Here is a 19,256-nt window from a genome sequence, read left to right on the forward strand (position 1 = left end):
TTGCAAAGGGAGCGAACCGCCACAATAAGACAGTCCGTTACCCCATACTCTCTAAGCACTCCCCACAGGACTTCCAGGGGTAAATGGTCGAATGCCTTCTCCAAGTCCATAAAGCACATGTAGACTGGTTGGGCAAACTCCCATGCACCCTCAAGGACCCTGCCGAGAGTATAAAGCTGGTCCGCAGTTCCACGACCAGGACGTAAACCACACTGTAACTCCTGAATACGAGGTTCGACTATCCGGCGTAGCCTCTTCTCCAGTACACATGAATAGACCTTACCGGGAAGACTGAGGAGTGTGATCTCACGATAGTTGAAACACACCCTCTGGTTCCCCTTCTTAAAGAGAGGAACCACCACCCTTCCCAATCCAGAAGTACCGCCCCCGATGTCCACGCGATGTTGCAGTCTTGTCAACCAAGACAGCCCCACAGCATCCAGAGCCTTAAGGAACTGCGGACGGATCTTATCCACCCCCAGGGCGTTGCCATTGAGGAGCTTTTTAACTACCTTGGCATCCTCAGCCCCAGAAATAGGAAAGCCCACCACAGATTCCCCAGGCACTGCTTCCTCATAGGAAGACATGTTGGTGGGATTAAGGAGGTCTTCGAAGTATTCCCTCCACCGATCAATAACAGCTGCAGTAGAGGTCAGCAGCGCACCATCCTCACCATACACGGTGTTACAGTGCACTGCTCCCCCCCCTTGAGCCGGCGGATGGTGGTCCAGAATCGCTTCGAAGCCGTCTGGAAGTCGTTTTCCATGGCTTCTCCAAACTCCTCCCATGTCCGAGTTTTTGCCTCTGCGACCGCTGAAGCCGCACTTCGCTTGGCCTGTCGGCTGCCTCTGGAGTCCCATGAGCCAAAAGGACCCGATAGGCTCTTTCTTCAGCTTGACGGCATCCCTCACTGCTGGTGTCCACCAGCGGGTTCCAGGATTACCGCCACGACAGGCACCAAACTCCTTGGGGCCACAGTACTATCAGCCGGCTCGACAAGAGAGGCACGGAACATGGTCCACTCAGACTCAATGTCCAGCGCCTCCCTCGTGACATGTTCAAAGTTCTTCCGGAGGCGTTCCCAGCAAACCCTCACAATGCGTTTGGGCCTGCCAAGTCTGTCAGGCATCCTCCCCCACCATCGCAGCCAACTCACCACCAGGTGGTGATCGGTAGAAAGCTCCGCCCCTCTCTTCACCCGAGTGTCCAAAACATGAGACCGCAAATCCGATGACACAACTACAAAATCGATCATGGAACTGCGGCCTAGGGTGTCCTGGTGCCAAGTGCACATATGGACACCCTTATGTTTGAACTTGGTGTTTGTTATTGACAATCTGTGACGAGCACAAAAGTCCAATAACAAAACACCACTCGGGTTCAGATCCGGGCGGCCATTCTTCCCAATCACGCCTCTCCAGGTTTCACTGTTGTTGCCAAGATGAGCGTTGAAGGCCCCCAGTAGAATGAGGGAATCACCCGGTGGAGCACTTTCCAGTACTCCCTCGAGTGAATCCAAAAAGGGTGGGTACTCTGAGGTGCCGTTTGGCGCGTAAAGCCAAACAACAGTCAGGACGCGTCCCCCCACCCGAAGGCGGAGGAAAGCTACCCACTGGTCCACTGGGTTGAACTCCAACGTGCAGGCTTTGAGCCGGGGAGCAACAAGAATTGCCACCCGAGCCCGTCGCCTCTCAACGCAAGCATTATAACTCCAAAACAACAAATGCTAATAATGCTTGGAAAAGTGTATCTTTGTTAGTTTTACTAGAATAATAATCTTTTGCAAGGTTTGCAGACACAAGTTTTTTTGTTTTTTTTTACTCAATATGACAGTATAACTGTCATACTAAATATGAAAGTTGTATAAACATATCTCCAAAACCAAACATGCAATCCATCTAAAGATGCCTGTAATATTGAATCTATGAAAAATAGTTTCTTTACTCAATATGACAGTATAACTGTCATACTAAATCAATCCATCCTAACGAAAAAAGCAATAAAAATGTATTCAAACATGTGAAATGTCTAAAAATGCCTGTAATATTGAATCTATGTGAGTTTTACTAGAATCAGTTGTTTTTGTAAGGTTTGCAAATACAAAAATTTGGTTTTACACATAATAACAGTATAACTGCCAAGTTCAATATGACAGTTATTTAAACATATTTCCTAAACCACACATGAAAAATGTCTAATAATGCCTGGAAAAAAATTTTTTTGTGACTTTTACTGGAAAAACATAGTTTGTAATGTTTGTAAAGACACAAGTTAGTTTTACTCAAGATGACAGTATAACTGTCATAATACATATGAATGTTATATAAACATAATTCCAAAACCAAACATGCATTATGTCTAAAAATACCTGTAAAATTGTATCCATGTGAGTTTTACTAGAATCATTTTTTGCCATGAGATGGCGACTTGTCCGGGGAGTACCCGGCCTTCCGCCCGATTGTAGCTGAGATAGGCTCCAGCGCTCCCTGCCACCCCAAAAGGGAATAAGCGGTAGAAAATGGATGGATGGGCATTTTTTGTTGTCGTTACTAAATCCATCCATTTTCTTCCGCTTAACCGAGGTCGGGTTGCGGGGGCAGCAGCCTAAACAGAGAAGCCCAGACTTCCCTCTCCCCAGCCGCTTCTTCCAGCTCTTCTCGGGGGATCCTGAGGCGTTCCCAGGCCAGCCGGGAGACATAATCTTCCCAATGTGTCCTGGGTCTTCCCCGTGGCCTCCTGCCGGTCGGACTTGCCCTAAACACCTCCCTCGGGAGGCGTTCGGGTGGCATCCTGAGCAGATGCCCGAACCACCTCATCTGGCTCCTCTCAATGTGGAGGAGCAGCACTTTACTCTGAGTTCCTCCCGGATGACAGAGCTTCTTATCCTATCTCTAAGGGAGAGACCCGCCACCCCGGCGGAGGAAACTCAATTTGTCTTTTCAGTCATAACCAAGACCATGGGTGCAGGATGGGAATGTAGATCGACCGGTAAATTTAGAGCTTTTAATTCTGGCTCAGCTCCTTCTTCACCACAATGGATCGATATAGCGTCCTCATTACTGAAGACGCCGCACCGATCCGCCTGTGGATCTCATGTTCCACTCTTCCCTCACTCGTGAACAAGACTCCTAGGTACTTGAACTCCTCCACTTGGGGCCATCTAGTATGTGCCATCGCCTCCTCAACCTGGAAATGGCACCCCACCCTTTACCGGGCGAGAAACATGGACTCGGACTTGGAGGTGCTGATTCTCATCCCAGTCGCTTCATACTCGGCCATCCAATGAGAGCTGGAGATCCTGGCCAATTGAAGCCATCAGGACCACATCAACTGCAAAAAGCAGAGACCTAATCCTGCAACCACCAAACCGGATCCCCTCAACGCCATGACTGCAATTCTGTCCATAAAAGTTAACAACAGAATCGGTGACAAAGGGCAGCCTTGGCGGACCAAGGCTGCCCTACACTGATCATACAGGGAGCGACCCGCCACAATCAGACAGTCCGATACCCCATACTCTTGTCTTTGAGCCGGGGGGACAACAAGAATTGCCACCCCAGCCTCTCATTGCTTGCAACGCCATAGTGGAAGAGAGTCCAGCCCCTATCGAGAGAACAGGTTCCTGTGCGTCGAAGTGAGTCCAACTATATCTAGCTGGAACTTCTCCACCTCGCACACCAGCTCAGGCTCCTTCCCTCCCAGCGAGGTGACATTTCACGTCAGAAGAGCTAGCTTATGTAGCCGATGATCGGACCACCAAGTACCCTGCCTTCGGCTGCCGCTCAGCTCACACTGCACCCGACCTCTATAACCCAGCCCATGAGTGGTGAGCCCATTGGAGGAGGGAACCACGTTGCTTCATTGAGCTGAGCCAGCCAACAGGCGCTCGCCATCGTGCCTCACCTCTGGGCCTGGCTCCACAGGGGAGCCACGGTGACCCGCGTCCGGGCGAGGAAAAATCTAGGACCTCGATTTGTACTTTTCATGAAGGTCTTTGAGCTGCTCTTTGTCTGATCCCTCACCTAGGACCTATTTGCCTTGGGAGAGCCTACGATTGATTGATGCCTGAAATAATGCATCCTTGGGAGTTTTACTCAAAACATATGCTTTTTTAAATCATGCAAACACAAATAATAGTTTTTTACTCAATATGACAGTAATGTTCTTAAAATCCTGAGATAATACGAAAAAAGCAAAAACAAATGTATTCCATTATAATTCCTAAACCAAACATGCAAAATGTGTAAAAATGCCTGTAATATTGAATCAATGTATGTTTTACTAGAATCAGTTGTGTTTGAAAGGTTTGCAATTAGAAAAATTAGTTTTTTTTCCACCATGACAATGTACAAACATTATGACAGTAAATTAAACATAACTCCTAAACTACACATAAAAATGAGCTAATATTGCCTGAAATAATGCATTCTTGTGAGTTTTACTCGAAACATATGCTTTTTTAAGGCTTGCAAACACAAAAAGTAGTTTTTACTCAATATGACAGTAATGTTCTTAAAATTCTGAGATAATGCGAAAAAAGCAATAGAAATGTATTCCAACATAATTCCTAAACCAACAATGCAAAATATCTAAAAATGCCAGTAATATTAAATCCATGTGAGTTTTACTAGAATCAGTTGTTTTAGTAAGGTTTGCAAAAGCAAAAATTAGGTTTTACTCTTTATGAAAGTAATCTGTCACACTCAATATGACAGTTTTTTAATCATAACTTCTAAACTACTCTGCAAAATGGCTAATAATGTTTGAAATAATGGATCCTTGGGAGTTTTCCTCGAAACATATGCTTTCTTAAGGCTTGCAAAAACAAAAAGTATATTTTTTACTCAATATGACAGTAATGTTCTTAAAATCCTGAGATAATGCGAAAAAAGCAATAGAAATGTATTCAATCATAATTTCTAAACTAAACATGCAAAATGTGTAAAAATGCCTGTATTATTGAATCCATGTGAGTTTAACTAGAATAAATTGTTTTAGTAAGGTTTGCAAAAACAAAAATTAGGTTTTACTCTTTATGAAAGTAAACTGTCACACTCAATATGACATTTATTTAATCATAACTCCTAAACTACACATGCAAAATGTCTAATGATGCCTCAAATAATGAATTCTACGGAGTTTTACTCGAAACATATGCCTTTTCAAATCTTGCAAACACAAAAAGTAGTTTTTTACTCAATATGACAGTAATATTCCTAAAATACTGAGATAATGCGAAAAAAGCAATGAAAACATATCCAATCATATTTCCTAAATCAAACATGCAAAATGTGTAAAAATGCCTGTAATATTGAAACCATGTGAGTTTTACTAGATTAGGTTGTGTTTGAAATATTTGCAAATACAAAAATTAGGTTTTTTTCACCATGACAATGTACAATCAATATGACAGTAAATTAAACATAACTCCTAAACTACACTTAAAAATGAGCTAATATTGCCTGAAATAATGCATTCTTGTGAGTTTTACTCGAACATATGCTTTTTTAAGGCTTGCAAACACAAAAAGTAGTTTTTATTCAATATGACAGTAATGTTCTTAAAATTCTGAGATAATGCGAAAAAAGCAATAAAAATGTATTCCAACATAATTCCTAAACCAACAATGCAAAACGTCTAAAAATGCCTGTAATATTAAATCCATGTGAGTTTCACTAGAATCAGTTGTTTTACTAAGGTTTGCAAAAACAAAAATTAGGTTTTACTCTTTTTGAAAGTAAACTGTCACAATCAATATGACAGTTTTGTAATCATAACTCCTAACTACACATGCAAAATGTCTAATGATGCCTCAAATAATGCATTCTACGGAGTTTTACTCGAAACATATGCCTTTTCAAATCTTGCAAACACAAAAAGTAGTTTTTTACTCAATATGACAGTAATATTCCTAAAATACTGAGATAATGCGAAAAAAGCAATGAAAACATATCCAATCATATTTCCTAAATCAAACATGCAAAATGTGCAAAAATGCCTGTAATATTGAAACCATGTGAGTTTTACTAGATTAGGTTGTTTGAAATATTTGCAAATACAAAAATTAGGTTTTTTTCACCATGACAATGTACAATCAATATGACAGTAAATTAAACATAACTCCTAAACTACACTTAAAAATGAGCTAATATTGCCTGAAATAATGCATTCTTGTGAGTTTTACTCGAACATATGCTTTTTTAAGGCTTGCAAACACAAAAAGTAGTTTTTATTCAATATGACAGTAATGTTCTTAAAATTCTGAGATAATGCGAAAAAAGCAATAAAAATGTATTCCAACATAATTCCTAAACCAACAATGCAAAACGTCTAAAAATGCCTGTAATATTAAATCCATGTGAGTTTCACTAGAATCAGTTGTTTTACTAAGGTTTGCAAAAACAAAAATTAGGTTTTACTCTTTTTGAAAGTAAACTGTCACAATCAATATGACAGTTTTGTAATCATAACTCCTAACTACACATGCAAAATGGCTAATGATGCCTCAAATAATGCATTCTACGGAGTTTTACTCTGAACATATGCTTTTTTAAATCTTGTAAACACAAAAAGTAGTTTTTTACTCAATATGACAGTTATATCCCTAAAATCCTGAGATAATGCGAAAAAAGCAATAAAAATGTATTTAATCATAATTTCTAAACTAAACATGCAAAATTAGTAAAAATGCCTGTAATATTGAATCCATGTGTGTATTCCTAGAATCGGTTGTGTTTGAAATTTTTGCAATAAAAAAAATTAGGTTTTTTTCACCATGACAATGTACACTCAATATGACAGTAAATTAAACATAACTCCTAAACTACACTTAAAAATGAGCTAATGTTGCCTGAAATAATGCATTCTTGTGAGTTTTACTCGAAACATATGCTTTTTTAAGGCTTGCAAACACAAAAAGTAGTTTTTACTCAATATGATAGTAATGTTCTTAAAATTCTGAAATAATGCGAAAAAAGCAATAAAAATTTATTCCAACATAATTCCTAAACCAACAATGCAAAATGTCTAAAAATGCCAGTAATATTAAATCCATGTGAGTTTTACTAGAATCAGTTGTTTTAGTAAGGTTTGCAAAAGCAAAAATTAGGTTTTACTCTTTATGAAAGTAAACTGTCACACTCAATATGACAGTTTTTTAATCATAACTTCTAAACTACTCATCCAAAATGGCTAATAATGTTTGAAATAATGGATCCTTGGGAGTTTTCCTCGAAACATATGCTTTCTTAAGGCTTGCAAACACAAAAAGTATTTTTTTTACTCAATATGACAGTAATGTTCTTAAAATCCTGAGATAATGCGAAAAAAGCAATAAAAATGTATTCAATCATAATTTCTAAACTAAACATGCAAAATGTGTAAAAATGCCTGTATTATTGAATCCATGTGAGTTTAACTAGAATAAATTGTTTTAGTAAGGTTTGCAAAAACAAAAATTAGGTTTTACTCTTTATGAAAGTAAACTGTCACACTCAATATGACATTTATTTAATCATAACTCCTAAACCACACATGCAAAATGTCTAATGATGGCTCAAATAATGCATTCTACGGAGTTTTACTCGAAACATATGCCTTTTCAAATCTTGCAAACACAAAAAGTAGTTTTTTACTCAATATGACAGTAATATTCCTAAAATACTGAGATAATGCGAAAAAAGCAATGAAAATATATTCAATCATATTTCTTAAATCAAACAAGCAAAATGTGTAAAAATGCCTGTAATATTGAAACCATGTGAGTTTTACTAGATTAGGTTGTGTTTGAAATATTTGCAAATAAAAAAATCAGGTTTTTTTCACCATGACGATGTACAATCAATATGACAGTAAATTAAACATAACTCCTAAACTACACTTAAAAATGAGCTAATATTGCCTGAAATAATGCATTCTTGTGAGTTTTACTCGAACATATGCTTTTTTAAGGCTTGCAAACACAAAAAGTAGTTTTTATTCAATATGACAGTAATGTTCTTAAAATTCCGAGATAATGCGAAAAAAGCAATAAAAATGTATTCCAACATAATTCCCAAACCAACAATGCAAAACGTCTAAAAATGCCTGTAATATTAAATCCATGTGAGTTTCACTAGAATCAGTTGTTTTAGTAAGGTTTGCAAAAACAAAAATTAGGTTTTACTCTTTTTGAAAGTAAACTGTCACAATCAATATGACAGTTTTGTAATCATAACTCCTAACTACACATGCAAAATGGCTAATGATGCCTCAAATAATGCATTCTACGGAGTTTTACCATGAACATATGCTTTTTTAAATCTTTCAAACACAAAAAGTAGTTTTTTACTCAATATGACAGTTATATCCCTAAAATCCTGAGATAATGCGAAAAAAGCAATAAAAATGTATTCAATCATAATTTCTAAACTAAATATGCAAAATTTGTAAAAATGCCTGTAATATTGAATCCATGTGAGTTTTTCTAGAATCAGTTGTGATTGAAATTTTTGCAAAAAAAAAAAATTAGGTTTTTTTCACCATGACAATGTACACTCAATATGACAGTAAATTAAACATAACTCCTAAACTACACTTAAAAATGAGCTAATATTGCCTGAAATAATGCATTCTTGTGAGTTTTACTCGAAACATATGCTTTTTTAAGGCTTGCAAACACAAAAAGTAGTTTTTACTCAATATGACAGTAATGTTCTTAAAATTCTGAGATAATGCGAAAAAAGCAATACAAATGTATTCCAACATAATTCCTAAACCAACAATGCAAAATGTCTAAAAATGCCAGTAATATTAAATCCATGTGAGTTTTACTAGAATCAGTTGTTTTAGTAAGGTTTGCAAAAGCAAAAATAGGTTTTACTCTTTATGAATGTAAACTGTCACACTCAATATGACAGTGTTTTAATCATAACTTCTAAACTACTCATGCAAAATGGCTAATAATGTTTGAAATAATGGATCCTTGGGAGTTTTCCTCGAAACATATGCTTTCTTAAGGCTTGCAATAACAAAAAGTATTTTTTTACTCAATATGACAGTAATGTTCTTAAAATCCTGAGATAATGCGAAAAAAGCAATAAAAATGTATTTAATCATAATTTCTAAACTAAACATGCAAAATGTGTAAAAACGCCTGTATTTTTGAATCCATGTGAGTTTAACTAGAATAAGTTGTTTTAGTAAGGTTTGCAAAAACAAAAATTAGGTTTTACTTTTTATGAAAGTAAACTGTCACAATCAATATGACATTTATTTAATCATAATCCTAAACTACACATGCAAAATGTCTAATGATGCCTCAAATAATGCATTCTACGGATTTTACTCGAAACATATGTTTTTTCAAATCTTGCAAACACAAAAAGTAGTTTTTTACTCAATATGACAGTAATATTCCTAAAATACTGAGATAATGCGAAAAAAGCAATAAAAATGTATTTTTTTTACTCAATATGACAGTAATGTTCTTAAAATCCTGAGATAATGCGAAAAAAGCAATAAAAATGTATTCAATCATAATTTCTAAACTAAACATGCAAAATGTGTAAAAATGCCTGTGTTATTAAATCCATGTGAGTTTAACTAGAATAAGTTGTTTTAGTAAGGTTTGTAAAAACAAAAATTAGGTTTTACTCTTTATGAAAGTAAACTGTCACACTCAATATGACATTTATTTAATCATAACTCCTAAACTACACATGCAAAATGTCTAATGATGGCTCAAATAATGCATTCTACGGAGTTTTACTCGAAACATATGCTTTTTCAAATCTTGCAAACACAAAAAGTAGTTTTTTACTCAATATGACAGTAATATTCATAAAATACTGAGATAATGCGAAAAAAGCAATAAAAATGTATTTTTTTTAACTCAATATGACAGTAATGTTCTTAAAATCCTGAGATAATGCGAAAAAAGCAATACAAATGTATTCCAACATAATTCCTAAACCAACAATGCAAAATGTCTAAAAATGCCAGTAATATTAAATCCATGTGAGTTTTACTAGAATCAGTTGTTTTAGTAAGGTTTGCAAAAGCAAAAATTAGGTTTTACTCTTTATGAAAGTAAACTGTCACACTCAATATGACAGTTTTTTAATCATAACTTCTAAACTACTCATGCAAAATGGCTAATAATGTTTGAAATAATGGATCCTTGGGAGTTTTCCTCTAAAAATATGCTTTCTTAAGGCTTGCAATTACAAAAAGTATTTTTTTTACTCAATATGACAGTAAAGTTCTTAAAATCCTGAGATAATGCGAAAAAAGCAATAAAAATGTATACAGTCATAATTTCTAAACTAAACATGCAAAAACTGTAAAAATGCCTGTATTATATAATCTATGTGAGTTTAACTAGAATGAGTTGTTTTAGTAAGGTTTGCAAAAACAAAAATTAGGTTTACTCTTCATGAAAGTAAACTGTCACACTCAATATGACATTTATTTAATCATAACTCCTAAACTACACATGCAAAATGTCTAATGATGCCACAAATAATGCATTATACGGTGTTTTACTCTGAACATATGCTTTTTTTAAATCGTGCAAACACAAAAAGTAGTTTTTTACTCATTATGACAGTTATATCCCTAAAATCCTGAGATAATGCGAAAAAAGCAATAAAAATGTATTCAATCATAATTTCTAAACTAAACATGCAAAATTTGTAAAAATGCCTGTAATATTGAATCCATGTGAGTTTTCCTAGAATCGGTTGTGTTTAAAATTTTTGCAAAAAAAAAAAATTAGGTTTTTTTCACTATGACAAGTACACTCAATATGACAGTAAATAAACATAACTCCTAAACTACACATAAAAATGATCTAATATTGCCTGAACTAATGCATTATCGTGAGTTTTACTCGAAACATATGCTTTTTTAAGGCTTGCAAACACAAAAAGAAGTTTTTTACTCAATATGACAGTATTGTTCTTAAAATCCTGAGATAATGCGAAAAAAGCAATAAAAATGTATTCCAACATAATTCCTAAACCAACAATGCAAAATGTCTAAAAATGCCTGTAATATTAAATCCATGTGAGTTTTACAAGAATCAGTTGTTTTTATAAGGTTTGCAAATACAATAATTAAGTTTTACTCACTATGACAGCATACTGTCACACTCAATATGACAGTTATTTAAAAATAACTCCTAACTACACATGCAAAATGGCTAATGATGCCTCAAATAATGCATTCTACGGAGTTTTACTCGAAACATATGCTTTTTCAAAACTTGTAAACACAAAAAGTAGTTTTTTACACAATTTGACAGTAATATTCCTAAAATACTGAGATAATGCGGAAAAAAGCAATAAAAATGTATTCAATCATAATTTCTAAACTAAACATGCAAAATGTGTAAAAATGCCTGTAATATTGAATCCATGTGAGTTTTACTAGAATCAGTTGTTTTAGTAAGGTTTGCAAAAATAAAAATTAGGTTTTACTCTTTATGAAAGTAAACTGTCACCATCAATATGACAGTTTTGTAATCATAACTCCTAACTACACATGCAAAATGGCTAATGATGCCTCAAATAATGCATTCTACGAAGTTTTACTCTGAACATATGCTTTTTTAAATCTTGCAAACACAAAAAGTAGTTTTTTACTCAATATGGCAGTTATATCCCTAAAATCCTGAGATAATGCGAAAAAAAGCTATAAAAATGTATTCAATCATAATTTCAAAACTAAACATGCAAAATTTGTAAAAATGCCTGTAATATTGAATCCATGTGAGTTTTCCTAGAATCGGTTGTGTTTAAAATTTTGGCAAAAAAAGAAAATTAGGTTTTTTTCACCATGACAAGTACACTCAATATGACAGTAAATAAACATAACTCCTAAACTACACATAAAAAATGAGTTAATATTGCCTGAACTAATGCATTATTGTGAGTTTTACTCGAAACATATGCTTTCTTAAGGCTTGCAAACACAAAAAGTAGTTTTTTACTCAATATGACAGTAATGTTTTTAAAATCCTGAGATAATGCGAAAAAAGCAATAAAAATGTATTCCAACATAATTCCTAAACCAACAATGCAAAATGTCTAAAAATGCCTGTAATATTAAATCCATGTGAGTTTTACTAGAATCAGTTGTTTTTATAAGGTTTGCAAATACAAAAAATAGGTTTTACTCTATATGAGAGTATACTGTTACATTTAATATGACAGTTATTTAAACATAACTCCTAAACTACAAATGCTAAATGGCTAATGATGCCTGAAATAATGCATCCTTAGGAGTTTTACTCGAAAAATATGCTTTTTTTTAATCCTTGCAAACACAGAAAGTAGTTTTTACTCAATGTGACAGTAATATTCTTAAAATCCTGAGATATTGCTAAAAAAGCAATAAAAATGTGTGTAATAGTCTTAAAATCCTGAGATAATGAGAAAAAAGCAATAAAAATGTGTTCCATCATAATTTCTAAACCAAACATGCAAAATGTGTAAAAATGCCTGTAATATTGAATCCATGTGAGTTTTACTAGAATCAGTTGTTTTTGTAAGGTTTTACTTACTATGACAGTTATTTAAACTCTATGTATCTTTGTGAGTTTTACTAGGAAAAATATATTTTGAATGTTTACAAAAACAAAAGTTAGTATTTTTTACTCAATATGATAGTATAACTGTCATACTAAATCCATCCATTTTCTTCCGCTTATCCGAGGTCGTGTTGCAGGGGCTGCAGCCTAAGCAGAGAAGCCCAGCTACTTCGTCCAGCTCTTCTCGGGGGATCCCGAGGCGTTCCCAGGCCAGCCAGCTGATATAATCTTCCTAATGTGTCCTGTGTCCTCCCCGTGGCTTCCTGCCGTTTGGACTTGCCTTAACGAAAAAAGCAATACTAATGTATTCAAACACAACGCCTAAACAAAACATGTAAAATGTCTAAAATGCCTTTAATATTGAATCTATGTGAGTTTTACAAGAATCAGTTGTTTTTGTAAGATTTGCAAATACAAAAATTAGGTTTTACACTTAACTTTATAACTCAATATGTGTGGCAGTTATACTACCACACTCAAAATGACAGTTATTTAAACATAACTCTAAACTACACATGACCATTTTCTAATAATGCATGAAGAAATTTATCTTTGTGAGTTTTACTAGTAACATTTTCTTTTGTAAGGTTTGCAAAGACACGAGTTAGTTGTTTTTTTTACTCACTTTGACAGTACCGGTATACTGTCACACTCAATTTCAGTTATTTAAACATAACTCCTAAACCACACATACAAAATGGCTAATAATGCCTGTAGAAATGTATCTTTGTGAGTTTTACTGGGAAACAATATTTTGTAAGGTTTGTAAAGACACAAGTTATTTTTTTTTTACTCAATATAACAGTATAACTGTCATACTGTATATGAAAGTTATATAAACATAACTTCAAAACTACACATGAAGAAATGTATCTTTGTGAGTTTTACTAAAATGTTCTTTTGTAAGGTTTGCAAAGACACAAGTTAGTTTTTTTTACTCAATATGATAGTATCACTGTCATACTAAATAAGAAAGTGTATAAACATAATTTCAAAACTACACATGCAATCCGTCTAAAAATGCCTGTAATATTGAATCTATGTGAGTTTTACCAGAATCAGGTATTTTGGTAAGGTTTACAATTACAAAAATTAGGTTTTACTCATAATGACAGTATAACTGCCACATTCAATATGGCAGTTATTGAAACATAACCCCTAAACCACATGCAAAATGGCTTATAATGCCTGGAGATGTATCTTTGTGAGTTTTACTAGAAAACATATAATTTGTAAGGTTTTTAAAGACACAAGTTAGTTGTTTTTTTCCTCAATATAATAGTATAACTGTCATACTAAATGTATCCATTTTCTTCCGCTTATCCGAGGTCGGGTTGCGGGGGCAACAGCCTAAGCAGAGAAGCCCAGACTTCCCTCTCCCCAGCCACTTCGTCCAGCTCTTCTCAGGAGATCCCGAAGCGTTCCCAGGCCAGCTGGCTGACATAGTCTTCCCAATGTGTCCTGGGGCTTCCCTGTGGCCTCCTGCCGGTCGGACTTGCCCTAACGAAAAAAGCAATTTAAATGTATTCAAACACAACTCCTAAACCAAACATGTGAAATGTCTAAAATGCCTGCAATATTGAATCTATGTGAGTTTTACTAGAATCAGTTGTTTTTGTAAGGTTTGCAAATACAAAAATGAGGTTTAACACTTAATGACAGTATAACTGCCACACTCAATTTGACAGTTATTAAAACATAACTCCTAAACTACACATGAACATTTTCTAATAATGCATGAAGAAATGTATCTTTTGTGAGTTTTACTAGTAACATTTTCTTTTGTAAGCATTGCAAAGACACAAGTTAGTTTGTTTTACTCACTATGACTTTACTGTCACACTCAATATGACAGTTATTTAAACACAAATCCTAAACCGCACATGCAAAATGGCTAATAATGCCTGTAGAAATGTATCTTTTAGTTTTACTGGGAAAAATATTTTGTAAGGTTTGTAAAGACACAGTTAGTTTTTTTTTTTTTACTCAATATGACAGTATTACTGTAATACTAAATATGAAAGTTATATAAACACAACTCCAAAACCAAACATGCATTATGTCTAAAAATGACTGCGATATTGTATCTGAGAGTTTTACTAGAATCAATTGTTTTTGTAAGGTTTGCAAATACAAAATTTAGGTTTTACTCACTATGACAGTTACTTAAACATAAATCCTAAACCACAAATGCAAATAGCTAATAATGCTCGAGAACTTCATCTTTGTTATAGAGAGCCTGCTGACCAACAGCATCTCTGTCTGGACTGGAGCCTGCAGTGCCTCAGAAGTCTCTCCAGAGAGTGGTGAGGACGGTGGAAAAGATCTTCAGGAATCCTCTTCCTCCTATCCAGGAGATCGCAAAAACTGCTGCCTGACCAGGGCTCAGAAAATTTGCAAAGACTCCTCCCACCCCCACCAAGGACTGTTTTCACTGCTGGACTCTAGAAAGAGGATCCGGAGCCTCCGAAGCAGAACCTCCAGCTTCTTCCCTCAGGCCGTAAGACTCTTGAACGCATTATGATTAAATTATCCCCTCAAATCCCCTCAAAATGGATTAACTCGCTGGAATAAAAAAAAACCCCCAATATAACATACACCCATAAACGTGGGCGCATGTGGAAAAAGTGCAATATATTTATCTGCACAGTAATCTTTTTATTTATTTATATATATTTAAGTTTATTTATTTATTTTATATATATATTTATTTATTATTTATATTTATTTATATATGCACCTTATTGCTTTTTTATCCTGCACTACCATGAGCTTATGTAACGAAATTGTGTTATCTGTGCTGTAAAGTTCAAATTTGAATGACAATAAAAAGAAAGTCTAAGTCTTAATGATCTTTTGTAAGGTTTGCAAAAGACGCAAGTTAGTTTTTTTTTTTTTTACTCAATATGACAGTATAACTGTCATACTAAATATGAAAGTTGTAAAAACATAACTCCAAAACCAAACAAGCAATCCGTCTAAAAATGCATGTAATATTGAATCTATGTGAGTTTTACCAGAATCAGGTATTTTGGTAAGGTTTACAATTACAAAAATTTGGTTTTACTCATGACAGTATACCTGCCACATTCAATTTGATATTTATTTAAACATAACTCCTAAACCACACATGCACAATGGCTAATAATACCTGGGGAAATGTCTCTTTGTGAGTTTTACTAGAAAAAATATATTGTGTAAGGTTTGTGAAGACACAAGTTAGTTTTTTTTTACTCAATATAACAGTATAGCTGTCTTACTATATATAAATAAATAAATAAATGGGTTGTACTTTTATAGCGCTTTTCTACCTTCAAGGTACTCAAAGCGCTTTGACACTACTTCCACATTTACCCATTCACACACACATTCACACACTGATGGAGGGAGCTGCCATGCAAGGCACTAACCAGCACCCACCAGGAGCAAGGGTGAAGAGTCTTGCTCAGGACACAACGGACATTACGAGTTTGGCACTAGGTGGGGATTGAACCAGGGACCCTCGGGTCGCGCACGGCCATTCTTCCACTGCGCCAAACATTACTCCAAAACATAACATGTATTATGTCTAAAAATGCCTGTAATATTGTATCTGTGTGAGTTTTACTAGAATCAGTTGTTTTTGTAAGGTTTTCAAATACCAAAATTAGGTTTTATTTACTTTGACAGTTATTTAAACATAACTCCTAACCAACAAATGCAAAATGGCTAATAATGCTTGGAGAAATGTATCTTTGTTTGTTTTACTAGAATGATTATATTTTGTAAAGTTTGCAAAGACACAAGTTATAGTTTGTTTTACTCACTATGACTTTACGGTCACACTCCATATGACAGTTATTTAAACATAACTTCTAAACCACACATGCAAAATGGCTAATAATGACTGTTGAAATGTATCTTTGTGAGTTTTACTGGGAAAACAATATTTTGTAAGGTTTGTAAAGACACAAGTTAGTGTTTTTTAATAAATATAACAGTATAGCTGTCACATATGAAAGTTATAGAAACATAACTCCAAAACCAAACATGCATTATGTCTAAAAATGCCTGCAATATTGTATCTGTGTGAGTTTTACTAGAATCAGTTGTTTTTGAAAGGTTTGCAAATACAAAATTTAGGTTTTACTCACTATGACAGTTATTTGAACATAACTCCTAAACAACAATTGCAAAATAGCTAATAATGCTTGGAGAGATGTATCTTTGTTATAGCGAGCCTGCTGACCAACAGCATCTCTGTCTGGACTGGAGCCTGCAGTGCCTCAGACTGGAAGTATCTCCAGAGAGTGGTGAGGACGGCGGAAAAGATCATCAGGACTCCTCTTCCTCCTATCCAGGAGATCGCAAAAAGTGCTGCCTGACCAGGGCTCAGAAAATTTGCAAAGACTCCTCCCACCCCCACCAAGTACAGTTTTCACTGCTGGACTCTAGAAAGAGGTTCCGCAGCCTCCGAAGCAGAACCTCCAGCTTCTGTAACAGCTTCTTACCTCAGGCCGTAAGACTCTTGAACGCATCATAATTAAATTATCTCCTCAACTCCCCTCAAAATGAATTAACTCGCTGCAATGAAAAAAAAACAATATAACATACACCCATAAACGTGGGCGCATGTGGAAAAAGTGCAATATATTTATCTGCACAGTAATCTATTTATCCATCCATCTTCTTCCGCTTATCCGAGGTCGGGTCGCGGGGGCAGCAGCCTAAGCAGGGAAGCCCAGACTTCCCTCTCCCCAGCCACTTCGTCCAGCTCCTCCCGGTGGATCCCGAGGCGTTCCCAGGCCAGCCGGGAGACATAGTCTTCCCAACGTGTCCTGGGTCTTCCCCGTGGCCTCCTACCGGTCGGACGTGCCCGAAACACCTCCCGAGGGAGGCGTTCGGGTGGCATCCTGACCAGATGCCCGAACCACCTCATCTGGCTCCTCTCGATATGGAGGAGCAGCGGCTTTACTTTGAGCTCCCCCCGGATGGCAGAGCTTCTCACCCTATCTCTAAGGGAGAGCCCCGCCACCCGGCGGAGGAAACTCATTTCGGCCGCTTGTACCCGTGATCTTGTCCTTTCGGTCATGACCCAAAGCTCATGACCATAGGTGAGGATGGGAACGTAGATCGACCGGTAAATCGAGAGCTTTGCCTTCTGGCTCAGCTCCTTCTTCACCACAACGGATCGATACAGCGTCCGCATTACTGAAGATGCCGCACCGATCCGCCTGTCGATCTCACGATCCACTCTTCCCTCACTCGTGAACAAGACTCCGAGGTACTTGAACTCCTCCACTTGGGGCAAGATCTCCTCCCCAACCCGGAGATGGCACTCCACCCTTTTCCGGGCGAGAACCATGGACTCGGATTTGGAGGTGCTGATTCTCATCCCAGTCGCTTCACACTCGGCTGCGAACCGATCCAGTGAGAGCTGAAGATCTTGGCCAGATGAAGCCATCAGGACCACATCATCTGCAAAAAGCAGAGACCTAATCCTGCAGCCACCAAACCAGATACCCTCAACGCCCTGACTGCGCCTAGAAATTCTGTCCATAAAGGTTATGAACAGAATCGGTGACAAAGGGCAGCCCTGGCGGAGTCCAACCCTCACTGGAAACGTGTCCGACTTACTGCCGGCAATGCGGACCAAGCTCTGACACCGATTATACAGGGAGCGAACCGCCACAATAAGACAGTCCGTTACCCCATACTCTCTGAGCACTCCCCACAGGACTTCCCGGGGTACACGGTCGAATGCCTTCTCCAAGTCCACAAAGCACATGTAGACTGGTTGGGCAAACTCCCATGCACCCTCAAGGACCCTGCCGAGAGTATAGAGCTGGTCCACAGTTCCACGACCAGGACGAAAACCACACTGTTCCTCCTGAATCCGAGGTTCGACTATCCGGCGTAGCCTCCTCTCCAGTACACCTGAATAGACCTTACCGGGAAGGCTGAGGAGTGTGATCCCACGATAGTTGGAACACACCCTCCGGTTCCCCTTCTTAAAGAGAGGAACCACCACCCCGGTCTGCCAATCCAGAGGTACCGCCCCCGATGTCCACGCGATGTTGCAGAGTCTTGTCAACCAAGACAGCCCCACAACATCCAGAGCCTTAAGGAACTCCGGGCGGATCTCATCCACCCCCGGGGCCTCTGTGGTAGGAGAGCCCACCACAGATTCCCCAGGCCCTGCTTCCTCATAGGAAGACGTGCTGGTAGGATTGAGGAGGTCTTCGAAGTATTCTCTCCACCGATCCACAACATCCGCAGTCGAGGTCAACAGAGCACGATCCCCACCATACACGGTGTTGACACTGCACTGCTTCCCCTTCCTGAGGCGGCGGATGGTGGTCCAGAATTGCTTCGAAGCCGTCCGGAAGTCTTTTTCCATGGCCTCACCGAACTCCTCCCATGTCCGAGTTTTTGCCTCCGCGACCGCTGAAGCCGCACACCGCTTGGCCTGTCGGTACCTGTCTGCTGCGTCAGGAGTCCCATGAGCCAAAAGAACCCGATAGGACTCCTTCTTCAGCTTGACGGCATCCCTCACCGCCGGTGTCCACCAACGGGTTCTAGGATTACCGCCACGACAGGCACCAACTACCCTGCGGCCACAGCTCCAATCGGCCGCCCCGACAACAGAGGTACGGAACATCGTCCACTCGGACTCAATGTCCAGCGCCTCCCTCGTGACATGTTC

Source organism: Nerophis lumbriciformis, linkage group LG07, assembly GCF_033978685.3.
Source record: "Nerophis lumbriciformis linkage group LG07, RoL_Nlum_v2.1, whole genome shotgun sequence".
In the NCBI taxonomy this organism is placed as follows: Eukaryota; Metazoa; Chordata; class Actinopteri; order Syngnathiformes; family Syngnathidae; genus Nerophis; species Nerophis lumbriciformis.